The sequence below is a fragment of the Globicephala melas genome, chromosome 15, assembly GCF_963455315.2.
Source record: "Globicephala melas chromosome 15, mGloMel1.2, whole genome shotgun sequence".
NCBI lineage: Eukaryota > Metazoa > Chordata > Mammalia > Artiodactyla > Delphinidae > Globicephala > Globicephala melas.
Genome location: NC_083328.1, coordinates 20,845,205 through 20,860,971, shown reverse-complemented (window position 1 = coordinate 20,860,971; position 15,767 = coordinate 20,845,205).

The following is a 15,767-nucleotide window of genomic DNA, read 5'->3' as shown; positions in this document are numbered from 1 at the left end:
ATTTGTGAAACCTTCCCCAATCAAGCTGAGTTATCCGCTCACTCTTCTGCACTTGGTAGTTTGTATGCATCTCAGTTCCAGCTTTTATCACACTAGAGTATCGTTTGTGTAAATGCCTGTCTTGACCATAGACCGTGAACTCCCTAAGAGTCAAGATTGTATCTTGCTGGCCTGTCGTAGGCACACAGCAAGTGTTTGATGGATGAAGGTGTGAGTGTGTGGATGGATGTTGGAGGTCTGGTGGCATGGACAGGAATGCCCCATGGAACTGCACTTCTGGGACACTTCCCAGGTAGCTCCACAGGACACACAGGTAGCTGGGAAGGATTGCTGAACCTCCAGGGGCCATTTTGCCTTTGTCTGCTCTGTCAGGCGTCATGGAAGCTTCCTGGAAATAAGAGTCTGGATTACAAGACTTACAAACATAAGATATTAGCTCTGGGTCTTAGCCCATCTTTCCACCCCAAGCATCTCAGGAGATCAAATGACTGAGAACATGGTACCAAGAATCCGGTTCTGGGAGCCTGCCCCCTCTGGGCATCCCCCATGGGCATGGAGAAGGGACACAGAGGCCAATGGGAGCTGCTACCACCCAGAAGCTGAGCCCTGAATCTCTGGTGATCAGAAGAAGGATGAGTTGTATGTGGACATTAATGAATTGCCCTTATAAATTCCCCATCCAAAAGTATTTGGTGTCCTGTGATCCCGGGCCACACGGTGGCCAAGGCTGTATCCAGAGGGTGATAGAATTACATTGGGACACAAAGGAAAAACCCAAGAAAGAGGCAGTGAAATTCGGTTGTTTATCCTGATGAGGGAGAATCCGGTCAGAATTAATGCAGCTTTATTCCCTTGCATTATTAGTATTCACAGACCTCCCAGACTAAGTAGCCTCTAAGTATTAATAAATAGGTCAGAGTCTATTGTAATTAGCATATCAATCATCGTATGCAAATGAAGACGCTAAAGTACCTTAAAAATCCTAAACGAGTGAAATCAGGTGTATACGTGAGTCTGCTCAGCAACCTCTGATTTTTAATCCAGTGCAAAAGTACACTTTCTCCCAGGCTGCCCAAGGGCAAACTTGCACAAGTTCCAAATTAGTGTGGTTTAAATAGATGAGGTCTGACTATTCAATCCGAGACAAAAAAGCCTCCTCCGGGCCTGAGTGTGTGTGTGTGTGTGTGTGTGTGTGTGTGTGTGTGAATCGTTTTCCTCTCTCACTCACAGTCCAGGGTGCACGGTGATTCCAAACTACCGGAGAATCAGGTTCCTTCCATCCTGGAGCTCACAGTTCACGAAGGCTCATTCCACACTCACCAGCAGGGAGTGTAGAAATCAGTGGAGATTGCCTGAAAGAGAACCCGCAGAGCCTCCTGACTCTTCAGGTGTGCCCTGAAGGTGGCTATTGGCTCCGCGAAGCTGGAGGTGGGCTAACTAGAAGCGGGCATCCTATGTGAGTGTTTTATGGGCATACTTGACTTTCTCTGGTGGGGCCTCAGTTAGAAGCAGGGACATTAAAGTAGGACAGCTGGCAGTCACCGAGCAGGTCCTGACCGTTCCAGGCCAGTTGCTCCAGGGGTATGGGTCAGAGCTCTGTTGTCATATATGGTCTGGCCGCTTTCCTTTCAAATATTCAGTCTCCTGGGAGCAAAAGGGAGAATGGGCAGAACAAACCTCTGCCAGTCAAGGCTGCAACGTCCTTTTTACTCACATGTTCCTCGTATTGTGAACAGCGCCCCCTAAGCTTGTGCGAGGATAGTGGTACTCTTTTCGCTCTCATCACCTTGGGTAGAACTCTTAGATGCGAGGGGAGTAAGGAAATATAATCTGTCATTTTGGTGGCACAGGGCTCGGCTAAAACTGGGGTCTTCTATAGAAGCAGGAGAGAGCAGATATTGGGGGACACCTAGCTGTACGGGGCACAGAACCCTATCCACGCATCAAAGCTTCCAGCTGCGTCTGGATCTCTTGCGTCTGAGTGTCGCTCTGTGTGTTTCTCTGAGCCTATCCGAATGTGCCTACACCTGTGTCAGCCTTGCTTTCCCTGCCTCTGTCTAAAGACAATATATCATTGGGAGCCCAGTAGGTCTGAGTTTGAATCCTACCTCTGCTCTTCCCTACCTATATGATCTTGGTCAGATTGTCAACTTCTTAGAGCTAGTTTTATCCTTAGTAAACTGGGACAGAAATTGTACCTACGATAAGGGGTTTGTTGTGAGTCTAAGGTGAGAAAGTACGCGCCTGACACACAGTAGGTGCTCACTTGTATTCCCTTTATTTTCACTTATTCGGTTCCTGGCAGTGGAATCCACCACTCCTGTCAGCTTAGATCCACCGCAGCTCTAACAGAACCAAGCTCGTAGCAGTTTCCTCCATCCTATCTCTTCCAATGTGCCTAGGAATTAAGTTACTCTCACAACCCAGGAGCAAGTGGCTGACTCTAAACTGATGAGCTGCAAAGATTTCGGCCCAATAAACTCAATACCCATTACGCCCAGGGCAGCATGATCACTCACCCTGGTTTTCCCAGGACAGATCCAGTGTATAGCTGATGTCCTGGAGAAATTATTGACACTGCCCCTTCCACACTCAGCAGGGCCCCAGTTTGGGTGGCAAATTCCCTGGTGTCCTTACTGCCCCCAGGCCAAAATTGTCCCAGTGTTCTGCTCCTGCTGGCCTAGACCTTGGGTCCAGTCTTCTTCTAGGTTTTCTTTGGTTCTGACCGTTTGCCATACCTACTACTCTGATCTTACCCTGAACTCCAAAAGCAGTTTATTCTTCCTAAAGAGCTGATCCTCGAGATAGCATGGCTGGCTCCTTCTCATCGTCCAGTTCTCAGCTCAAATATCTACCTAGAGTTGTCCTCCCTTCCCCCTGTCATTCTCAGTCTTGTGATTCTGTTTTCCTTCCGTTATGGACTTACTGCTATCTGGCATTATATGTGAGTTTACTGGTTGATACCTTTCTCCCCCCTGGGTCTGGAAGCTCCAGGAAAGAAGAGACCATGTCCATCTTCCTCAGCACAGTGCCCAGGGTACAGTAGGTACTTAATTATTATTTGAGTAAATGAATGAACTACTGGGGTTCTGTACCCTGAACGCATAACCCCACTGCTTAACCCCAAGAAAGGATGCTGTCCATAGCTCTACCTTCTGCCTGGGATCTCTTAGGTCTCTTGGGGTCTTTACTGCCATTATTAGCCTATACAGCACCATTGTGAGGGTTAGGAAAAGGCACTCCCTCTTGGCAGATAAATAGAAAGGGTGCCCCTTTGGTATGCACACAGCCTTTGGGGGACACACTATAGCAAACAGAGTGCAGGTTGGACATCAGCCTCCACGCCCCCTGCCACTCCCAGCTGACATCTTTGTGTAGGGCACAGACGGCACCATCACGCGTGGCAGTCCTGACGGCCATTCCTCCCATTCACTGAGATTCCCTGGCCCTGAATGCACCTGAAAGTAGCACTGAGACATCCAGGATGCTTTCTGTCCTCCCAGCTTCCTGCCCTGTCTTTGAGGCGCTCCTCCATCCCCACTGGTGTCGTGATGCGTAGTGGCTCCCCACACTCCACATTCAGTCCCTCTGGTCTGTGCACACGTGTCTGAGGATGCATGCTTACGTGTGGGTTTGTGTCTTCTCGTATGTGTGTGTCTGTCTCTTTCCTATATCCTCATACACACTTATTAACACTCAAAACTAGTCAACGTTTACTGAGTGTTTGCAAAAGGAGAGTATGGAGGTCACAACAGACAACCTTTGTTGAATGCTTTTTCTGTGTCGGCTGTTGGGCTTTCCATATCTTATCAACCCTACAAAGCAAGTCCTGTTTCAAAGTCCAGTGAACACAGGGCAGACGGGTGTGGTGGTTACAAACATGGGCTGCCTGAGTTCTGACTCAACTCACTGCTCTCTTACTCTGGGATCTTGGGCCAGTTATTTTATGCTCTCTGTGCCTCAGTTTCCTCATCTGTAAAACAGGGGTGCTAGTAACAGTGCCAACATCGTAGTGGCTTTATGAGGATTAGACAAGTTAATCCATGTCAAGTTAATCCATGTGAAGGGTTGAGAATCACATTCTAAAGTGGTCACTGATATCACCCCTATTTTTGAGGTGAGGAAACTGAGGCTGAAAAAAGTGGAGAAATCAAGTTCACACAAGTAGCAGAGCCAGGATCCAGACCAGGCGTTCCTCTCAAGGTCACACCCCCTCCCTCCCTTTTTTAACCTCTTTATTGGAGTATAATTGCTTTACAATGGTGTGTTAGTTTCTGCTGTATAACAAGGTGAATCAACTATACGTATACATATATCCCCATATCCCCTCCCTCTTGCGTCTCCCTCCCTCCCACCCTCCCTATCCCACCCCTCTAGGTGGTCACAAAACACCGAGTTGATCTCCCCATGCGATGCAGCTGCTTCCCACTAGCTACCTATTTTACCTTTGGTAGTGTATATATGTCCATGCCACTCTCTCAATTAGTCCCAGCTTTCCCTTCCCCCTCCCTATGTCCTCAAGTCCATTGTCTACGTCTGCGTCTTTATTCCTGCTCTGCCCCTAGGTTCATCAGAACCATTTTTTTAGACTCTATGTGTATGTGTGAGCATGCGGTATTTGTTTTTCTCTTTCTAACTTACTTCACTCTGCATGACAGACTCTAGGTCCATCCACCTCACTACAAATAACTGAATTTTATTTCTTTTTCTGGCTGAGTAATATTCCACTGTATATATGTGTCAAGGCCACACCCTTAATGGCTGCAGTATGGACACTGTCCTGGAGTAACTCACACAAGAGAGATGTGAGCAAATAAGTCCAGGGCAATAATTGGAGCAAATGCAGGGGGGAGGGTGGTGTAAGGGAGGAAACAACACAGTCAGTGAGGACTTCATGAAAAAGGACGGGGAGTTCCTTCCCCTTATTACAAATCTCACCACCTGTTGCATAAAGCTCAGCTTGTTTATCAGACACTGCAGGTGCGACGACATTACATCTCCCAGGAACGAGAAGGAAGTTAGGAGGTCTGCTCCTCACATGTGGTGAAGAAACTACTAGATGAAATACAAAAAATATAGGAATCAATGGGATTTCATTCGTTCTGCATATATTTCCTGAACAATTTAGGCTGACTAGCCGGACACGGAGGATACACAATTGTGTGAACCTTTGTTCCTGTTCCCCTCACAGAGCTCTCAGACTAATGAGAATGAGAGTCACATAAACAAACAATTACTCTATAATGTAATAAACTGAAACTTGGTGATGAGGGCTACAGGGAAGAGAACGGGAACTTTCCTGGCAGAAGTGACAGTGGGGCCGTGTCCTAAAGGATGAGGAGGAATTCATCCTTTGGAGAAGAGTGTTACATGCCAGCCCAAAATGCCCAGGAGTGTGTTTTTCTAGGTTGGGGCAACTGGGAACAAGGATTAAGGGCACTGGGCTAAATTCTGTTCACTGGATTGGACCCTGGGCCCATCTACACCACATCCCAGTTCCAGGGCTACTCTCAGTCTTTCCACAAATTCAGGGTGTACCCCACACCTGCCTACCCAATACTAAGGGCAGAAATGGATGTCCGCTCTTTTTCCAGGATAAGATGGGCCACTAGTCAGCTTGGATGCCTTCTATGGGAGACATACGTAATCTCTTCATCTCCCCCACCTCCCATTGCCCAGCACTGGAGAGCTGAAGAACGAATTCAGGTGGATAAACAGACGCCCCAAGGGGCCCCTCACACTTCAACAATGAACTTGGCTCTTGATAAAATTGGCTTCCTGATAAATAAATAAGGAAAACATGTTGCTTTTATCATTTTGGAGAAAAAGAAAGAAAAGAAAAGAAAAGAAAAGAAAGAAAGAAAGAAAGAAAGAAAGAAAGAAAGAAAGAAAGAAAGAAAGAAAGAAAGAAAGAAAGAAAGAAAGAAAGAAAGAAAGAAAGAAAGAAAGAAGAAAGAAGGAAAGAAAGAAAGAAAGAAAGAAAGAAAGAAAGAAAGAAAGAAAGAAAGAAAGGAAGGAAGGAAGGAAGGAAGGAAGGAAGGAAGGAAGAAAGGAAGGAAGAGAAAGAAAGAAAGGAAGGAAGGAAGGAAGAAAGAAAGAAGAAAGAAAGAAAAAGAAAGAAAGAAAGAAAGAAAGAAGGAAAGAAGGAAAGAAAGAAGGAAAGAAAGAAAGAAGGAAAGAAAGAAAGAAGGAAAGAAAGAAAGAAAGAGGGAAGGAGGGAGGGAGGAAGGAAGGAAGAAAAAGAAAGAAAGAAAGAAAGGGAGAGAGAGAGAGAGGGAGGGGGGGAGGGAGGAAGAAAGAAAGAAACATATATACCTCAGCCTCCAAAACAACTTAGAACAAAATTTATTCCATTTTTCTAGTATGAAATGGAACTATGACTGTGCCTTTTAGGAACTATATTCCTAACTGCTTTTTATTGACAACAGTAGCTTAAACAAATTAGGAATTTATTCTCTCAAATGAAAGAAGTCTGGACTTGGACAGTCCAGGGCTGGTACAGCAGCTCCACTATGTTAACAGGGACTCAGGCACCTTCTGTCTTTCTGCTACATCATCCTTAGTCCATTGGCTTTCATCCTCATGGTCCAAGATGGATGCTGGTGCTCTGGCCACCACATCTCTGTTTCAGTTAGAAGAAAGAAAAAAAGAAAGTCAGAAAGACACTCCTCCTAACCAAGCCTAAACGAGTCAGATTGCATTTCATCCGATAATGAGAGGGAGTCATGTCAGACAAGCATTTAATTCACCTAAATTGAATTATATTCTGTCAGAGAGGTGATTCAAGCAGTGTGAGCAGTTCTAGCTGCCATTTTGCTTCATGACAGTGACGATGAGAAGACGCTGGGGTCTTCTGTCCCCTCCATCCTTGCATGCCCATCACCATGTGAGTATTTTGCCTCGCTGATTGTGAGGTTAATGTAGATTTTTACTTATTCTTCACCCTCCATAGCCCCTAAATGCAAGCCAGTTACTTTCTCAAATGCCCAACTGGATAAATAAACACCTCCGTAGCAGTGATGGGAGATGGAAGCGGCAGTGTCAGATTGGGGGAGTTTCTCCAGGCGGTTTGGCTTCTGTGTCTCTGTCATGTGGCCTGTTGGCTTTAGAACCCACTCTCTGAGTAAGAGGCAACTCCCTTTGCTTGCCTCCCACCCCTTGGCATCCCCCCTCTGTGCGCGCACACACACACACACACACACACACACACAGTCTGCAGGGGAAGGGACCAGACCATGAATGAAAGGGGGCGAAAGAAAAGCAGGGGAGGATGGAGAGTTTTCTACATCCACATTCTCCTGCTGGAACCACGTGGTTGGTGTCCATTCCTCACTCAGAGTTTGGCAGACATGCACCCAGTGACCATGTGTGTGACTGCCGTTTATTTTACTCCCATGCGCCTTGAAGGATTGGAGATGAGTCTGTGTGACTGACACGTGTCAGGCTGACCCACGTCTAACCAGAACATGATTGATGACACATGGCTAATTGGATCACGGCTGGCTGACACATGCTTTGTGGGAATAGCCTGCCCAGCACACCTCAGCCGGGAGCTTGTCTGAGGAATACCAGGTTGACTCATGCTCAGCCCTGCAGTAGAGCTGGCATTTGCCTGCAGTCCTGCCCTCAGGCTTCTGGGATGGGGCTCTGTGCCCCCTTAAGCCTGGAGCAAAGGATGCATTTGTAGCTTTGCTGCCGCAGCTCCTCAGCCCCTGACCTGGCTGTCCTTCCACGCTGGGCATCTAGCTCTATCAGAGCCCAGTATGAGCCCTGCAGTTCACACTATCCAGATGAACCTGGTCCTAATGGGGTTTGTTCTGGGCTCCTCAAAGTGGCTCTTCAAGGCACCTCATGCCACTTTCAGAGTCCTGAACCCTCTCTCCAGAGGCTGCAGCCACTCAGAGCCCTCGGGCAGAGGTACAGCCAGGAAACTCTGGGTAATACAGAGACACAAAGATAAAATGGCAGAGGCAAAATATCCAGGGAAACAAAGATGTTTATACGGGACTTCAATCTCTCCTGCTTTTGAGTAATATTAACTTGACCGTAAACTTGTTAATATCCAGGGAAACAAAGATGTTTATACGGGACTTCAATGTCTCCTGCTTTTGAGTAATATTAACTTGACCATAAACTTGTTTAAGGGCATAAAGTCCTTTCATATACTTTACATAATTTTCTCTTTATAATAACTAAGATCTGTATTCCCACTTTGCAGAGGGAAGAAACCGAGACCCAAAGATTTTTTTTTTTAAGCTACTTGTCTAGGGTCACACAGCCAGGACTCAAATCTGTAACTTCTCACTCCAGATTCCTTCTTTATGAGAAAGAGACTTGGGCTGCAGCACAAAAATTTAAATTGTCTTTTAGGAAGAACTTGACATCAACAAATGTTGTTAGACCTGGGAATGAAGAAACGACATGTGTTGTCTTTTAGCTAGCATTCTTTAAGTGCAGGAAAATAATATTTGAGAAGTGAAGAAAATAAGAAATTGGGCACAAGTCTGGGTGTTTTGTCTGTGGCAACAAAGGCAAGCAGAGACAGGTGGGGATTTGACCCAAGCCTTCCCTTGGAAATTAAACTAACTTTGGAGAGAAGAGTTGCTGCAGGGATCAAGATAAAATTCCAGATCAAAAGTTAAATTATCAAGAGGAAGATAGAATCAGATCAAGAAATGTATGTGATATATATTCATTCTTTTTCAGATTCTTTTCCCATATAGGTTATTACAGAATACTGAGTAGAGTTCCCTTTGCTATACGGTAGATTCTTGCTGGTTATCTATTTTATATATAGCAGTGTGCGTATGTTAATCCCAAACTCCTAATTTATCCCTCCCCCCGGGAATTTTATTACTTTATTATTTTTGCATAGCACTATATTAATGTGCCCCGTTGTGGTAATAATTTTTGATAATATCTTCTTATATATCTAAGAGTTTTAACTTCGAATGCTATGTTGTTTGATTTACAATATTTGTAACTTTATGTGGACTATGCCTTTTATCAATATAAATATTCATATTATCTCATTTAAAAAAAAAGAAATATATGTGATAAATGTTCCACATTGAATGAACTCAAGAGTGGCTCTGAGCTTCCAAAGAGTCAAGGCAAAGAGGACAACTGATGGGTGATGTGCTTCCTACGACCTAATGTAAGCTCAAAGGAGAAAGAATCAATGTCCTGAGGGCGATCTTTACATGAGAGCTGGAGGTCAACATAATGTATCCTTGATAATTCCTTTTACAGGAACTCCTGGAATATCCACATATTTGTCTTTCTTACATAAAGTGATGATAAACACGAAATAGTAAGAATGATGAGTCTATTAAGGGGATTCTGTGGGAGATCAAGGTGATATTGTGCAGAATTGCAAATGATGGCTGGTCCCAATGGACAGAGGGATAAATAAAGGCTGGAGAATTCTGAGAAGGAATAATTGTGATCTTATCCTTCCTAGAGCATCAGCCACCTGATTTTGGCATTAGGTGTAGGCAAAAGATTCGCCACTGATGTCACTAGTCAGCACATGAAATAAGTATTCCATGACTTCACGTGAAGGTAGACCTTCTAATAAAGAAATTGGGCAAATAGTGAACAAAAATGATAGTTTATAATGAAAACAACTAAAATCTTGATTATTCTAAAAAGAGGAGGGTTATTGGAGTAACTACTGACAAAGCCAACAGTTTGTCTCCCCAAATGGTCCTCCGTTAATTAAAAATTCAATAAAGCTACTAAATATCATCATGACCCTAACTTTGAAGATTCCGCAGTTAGAAAATTCCAATGTTCCACTTTCACCTTGAAGTGTACACACCTGCATATAAGGTGACCCCACAGCTAGGGTGACCCATCATTTTCCCAATAATATCTTTTTGTGCGTATTGCCAACTTGAGTTTATGAAGTTGAACCATATGAAATTGCCAACGTTCAGCTGTTTTAACCTGAAAAAATCGCAATCTCATATGGTCCGACCTAATATAAACTTTTAGAAATTTAAAGGGAATAGTTATCTACTTGTAGTGTCTCATTTATTGTAGATTCTCAGATGAATTTAAAATCACATTATCTGGACAATTATAAGGACTTAAAATACTGCTTTGTTCACCTTCTTGCATCTTCATGAAATGATATTATTTAAATTCTTCTCATTAATCTTTGGCATCAGGACCTTGTCTGAGTTAATCTAACAGTCCTCTACCATGGCAGTCTTCCAGTTCCATGTATCCATTCCCAGGAGACATGAAGTCATGATCCCGTCAACATAATCACTGAACATCTCATTTAAGATGACCTTCCAATGGCTTGTTTATGTCCAGACTTGCACTGTGAGTTCACATCTCAAGGAATAACGACTGAATTAGTGTTAACTTTTTTTGCCTTTTCTGTTACCAAGTCCATCCAGTGATCTATATGAATATCCTAAGTTAGCATTTAGGATAAGTGAATCAGCTCACTTCAGGTGTCCTCATGGTTCAAAATAAAGTTATTTAGAGAATGCCCTTTAAATTAGATACCTCTTAAGGACTCAGATATAAGACTCCATTTTCTCTAAGGGACTTTTTTAGTGGGGAGAGCTGTCACCCCTCATATAAACATATTTGGAAACTGCTTTCAATTTTGCGTGTACAAGTGTACAGCAATTAACCTTTTGGGAAAATTTGGCAGCAAAATGGTGCCCAGGTAACCAAGTGAAGGATAATTTAATGTTTCCCATTTGGATGTCAAGGATAGGATAGGATAGGATAATTTAATGTTTCCCATTTGGATGTCAAGATTTTTTTTTGCCAAATGCAGGTTTTCTTTTTGGCATAATTCACATTTAGCTCGTTCTACCTGGCACCATTTAGCCAACAGGTTTGGCTGTTTTCTATTGTCTCCTGGAACCAGTGAATGTAACCTTGACATCCAGGGCATGGAAGTATACTGGTCTCCTTGTTTCCTGTGGCAGTAGGACATGCTTCTAGTTCACCTAGAAGCTGCATCAAATTATTGAAGGACACAGTCTTATTTTATGCCATCAAAGAAAAAGAATTTGCTATTCTACCTACTCCTATTCTCACAGTGAATTTAGAAAAAATTAGAGAGAGAGGGAGGGAGAGGGGATAGGGAATTAAAAGCCTGGGATCAATACTATTAAGATCGTATGACTTGACCCAAAAATGATGCATACATATGAAATCAAAGCTGATAATATATCAAGGGTCTTGGTTTATTCGTTCTAACCACTCTCTATTGAATGAAACAATCACACCATTATCAATGGTCAAATAACTGAGCTAAAGCTGCCTTAGGAGAACATTAGGATGAGAGACCGACCCTGATCTGCAGTTTGTGAATATGAAATGTTGCATTGAGATTTCAAGGAATATTAATTGGACCAGTGTTTCCCAAACATTAGATATTTGAGCATCATCTTTACAGTTTTTCATATATCCACATGTTACCTGTACTATTATTACTTTAACCTTTTTCTTTTAATCATCTCCTTTTTGTTCACTTAAATTTATTTTAAAAGTAAAGCTTTTGTTTCTATCACACATGGAGAATCAGCTCCACTAACCCTGATTAATTAAAATACAAAAGCACAACTATTGCTATGAGGGGATGTTTTCCCCCCATTTCTCTGGTTTCAGAGAGAAGGGATTTTCACAAAACACCCTTAGATTCTCATCTATCCTTTCTCCTCTTCCCAGAGGGGTGAGAATTTACCTGGTTGTTGGGCATAGTCACTGGTCCATATTTCTTGATTGGGTGGGTATAACTAATTTATCAAAATCCTAGTTTTTGTCTCTTTCTTCTTCCCTCTCCCCACAGATTGGCATCAAGTAGTGATCTGGGTAGGTGGGTCTGTTCCTCCAACTCACTTTCCCTGAAGTGGGATTCCCAGGATGCCAGCAAGGAGGCGAGGGCGTTAGTAAGGTTAATAAAGCCAGGTTTCAGCCTTGCCTTTGTCATAATAAGAATGTCATGGTAATCTTCCATCTGCCTTGTGCTTTTATCCTTTTTCTCAGTTGGTTCAGAATTCAGTGAATGGATGGACCTAGAGATGATCATACTAAGTGAAGTAAGCCAGACAGAGAAAGACAAATATCATATGATATCACTTACATGTGGAATCTAAAAAAAAAATGATACAAATGAACTTATTTACAAAACAGAAATAGAGCCACCGACATAGAAAACAAAGTTATGCTTACCAAAGGGGAAGCGGGGGAGGGATAATATACACACTACTATATATAAAATAGATAACCAACAAGGATCTACTGTATAGCACAGGGAAATATACTCAATACTTTATAATAACCTATAAGGGAAAAGAATCTGAAAAAGAGTATATATATATACATACATATATGTGTGTGTGTGTGTATATATATACACAAAACTGAATCACTTTGCTGTACGCCTGAGACTAGCACAACATTGTAAACCAACTATACTTCAACTAAAAAAAAAAAAGAATTCAGGTGGAAAGAATATTTTTAAAGTCTTTAAAAATTATCAATGTGATACGTAAAATTCTCTCACATACCAACAATGAGGCATTCATCTCACTTTGGGATATGCTAAAAACGGACAGTGATCTGAGACACAGAAATTTATCTTTGTTTTCTAGCTAGAATAGATTACACTTTGCATTTACCTTGATGGATTCTATTCAAAGAGTTAACGATAATCATTTGTAATAACTGGGGCACTGAAAACTGAGAGCAAAATCTAAGGCATTCTGTGGTCAAATGTTTTCTTCAGGAACAGGGTGATATTCAAAAGATTTAAAAACCCATACAACATTGGCTGTGACCAACGAGAACAGATTCCGGCCATGTATAACCAGGGTGGCCTCCTTCAGCCTGGGGACCACGCCAAGTCCTCGGAGGCTCTGCTACCAAGAGTGAGACCACTCTTGGTAGCAGAGCCTGAGACCAGAATCATCAGCATCCCCTGTGAGCTCGTAGAAATGCAGTCTCTCAGGCCTCACTCCAGACCTGCTGGGTCAGGATCCACATTTAACATGATCCCCAGGTGATTCCTATGTACCTGAACGTGTGAGAAGAACAGTGCATTTCTGCATTTCTAAAAAACTGCCAGTGGAGAAGGGAGAAACAGGGCATTATTGCTCATCAGGTATGAAGTTTCAGTTACACAAGATGAACAAGTTCTGGAGATGTGCTGTACGACAGTGCATGCAGTAAAGACTCTGGTACTGTGCACTTCAAATTTTGTTAAAAGGGTAAATCTCATGGTAAGTGTTTATACCACAATAATATAATAATAAATCACAAAGAGACACAAGGAAACTTTTGAAGGTGATGATGGATATGTTTATTACCTTGATTGTGGAGATGGTATCACGGGTATATATGCATATGTTCAATCTCATCAAATTGTATAAATTAAACAAGTACAGGGTTTTTTGGTATACAGTTATATCTCAATAAAACTGCTAAGAAAGAGAGAGAGAGAGTACTAAGGATTTTTTTCTCCTCCCCAAAACAAAACATAAAAAACAGAAACACCTGCCAAGGGATATTAGTCTGCAGACCCCACCTGGAGCGGTCACGCTCTCTGTAAGGCAGAGATGGATGTCACTAGACTCTGGAATTTGAACAAAGCTTCCAGGCATCAAAGCTGTGTCTGCACCCCCAACTGCCCTCCTGGGGGCTCTGGCAATAGCAGCAGTGCCCCAGAATCTTCTTTGGGTCCCTGGACAGCCAGGTACAGGGCTTCCCGTTGACAGTGCTGGCTGCCTGTTCCAACGTCAAGAAAGAAGTTATTTCCAGAAAAACTTTAGAGAGTCCCTGAGTTAACTTTCTCTGATTGTTAAAGTGAAGCCTTTGATTATAAAAGGAATAGATGTAAAAAAAAAAAAAGAAAAAAAAAGATCTACAACAAGTAGGACAAATGTTAACATTTGTTAAACTTCTATGGTGGGTGCAAGAATGTCTGTTGTTATTTTTTATATGCTTGGAATTTTGAAATTAAAAGATTAAAAATCAAGTAAAAATAATAGATTCCCAGTTGAGATCAGAAAAATCGCAAAGAAAAAAATAAAAATCATCCAAAATTCCACTGCCCAGATATACCTTTGGGTATTTATCCTTTCAGTTCCTTTTCATGTGCAAAAGGAAATTTAAAATTTGCATTTTTATTATAATTAGTTAAGCACATGCTTTTAACGCCTCTCCTTCAGAAATCCCACTTGAAATGATCACAGACAAATAAGTAAAAACAGGTGGGTTGGGGGAGATCAGCCCTGAGAAACAGGAATCTTGCCAATCAACAAGCCTAATGTGGGAGTTCCACAAAGAACCCCAGCTCAGAGCAATGGGGACAGCACAGGACGCAGGTCTGGGGAGCTGTTGGCCCTGGAGAGTCCCCCGGCAGCACGCCAAGCCACTCTAGGCATTTCTGCAGTGAGCTCCTCATTAGGGCATTTAGAGGAGAGGGCAGTGCCCTGCTAACTTCTGCTGAGGAAATAAACTCAGAAAGGAAACTGCTTTGCCCATCAGGAAACTTCTCTCCTGCAATGCTGACTCTCCCGGAAATTCACTTCCTACTCATCACAGGCAACCGAAACTGCAATCCAGCAAAAGAAAACTACAAAAACACAAGCTTCCAAATCTCCCCTTTGTCTGAGACAAATAGATGGAACAAGGACCCGTGGGTTCTCTGACGGAAACTATTTTTTTCTAAAGCCAGGAATGGACAAGAAAATCTCCCTCTATAAAGATGTGCAAGGAGAAGAAAATTACAGGGGGCAGAAGAAAAAAACTAAGAGAAGATTCAGGGCTTTAAATAAAGATTATGCTTAGATGTAAGCCAAGAAAAGCGAAAGCTTTTTATAATGATTCTTATTTCATATTTTCTTGTGATTTTAAAAGGCATTACATTTTATAAAAAAGACAGTAATTAAGAAATACTATTTTTAGCCAAAAGAAGGCATAAGTTAAAAGGACAGGCTTTGGATTCAGATGACCCAGGTTCAGATTTGGCTCTTCCGTTTACTAGCTACCTGAGCTCGACGTCTCTGTGCCTTAGTTTCTTCATCTGTAAAAAGGGCTGTTAATGGTAATCCTCACCTCATAGATTTCTCGAGAAGATCAATGTGATGATAGGTGTCAAATGTCTGGCAAAACAGTCACTAATGTTATTTATTCTTTTTGTTGCTTTAAAAAAAAAACATCAAATGTTTAAAATGCAATGGACAACTTCTGGTTTCCAGAGGGCGAATTTAGCCTACACGTTTCTCTCTCTATTCCCTCCCAAAATACCACTGAAGTGGTAAAAAGTAAAAATCGTAGTAACCCTGGAAAAGAGAGAAGAGACAAGAAGTTCTAGGGAGTTCCTTGAAGATAGGAAATGGTTGCAGACAGACTGACAGAAAACTCCATCAGGGCTGAGCACGCCTCTTCTGCCCTGTGGGCAAGGCCAGGCTGCTCCCCCAGGGCTCCGTGGCTGGCCTGCCCTTCACAGGAAGCAGTGCTGCCTGAGAGCGAGGGAGGCAGAGGGGCGAAGATGCCCAGTCAGGGGCTGATAGAGAATGGAATAAGCTCTTTCAGAATTTTTAAGTATTTCCTTGGATCCGTGGTGTATGTTGGTATTTCCGTCAGAGGAAGGTGCTGTTGGCAGGAGTTACACAATGTGTGTATCTGTGTATTGGGGGGGGCGGGGGGGGGCACTGTGGGGATGGGGGGGTGGGTGTGTACAGGCCTGTACATCCCAGGTCCGCAGGCGCAGCCGCATAGGCTCCTTT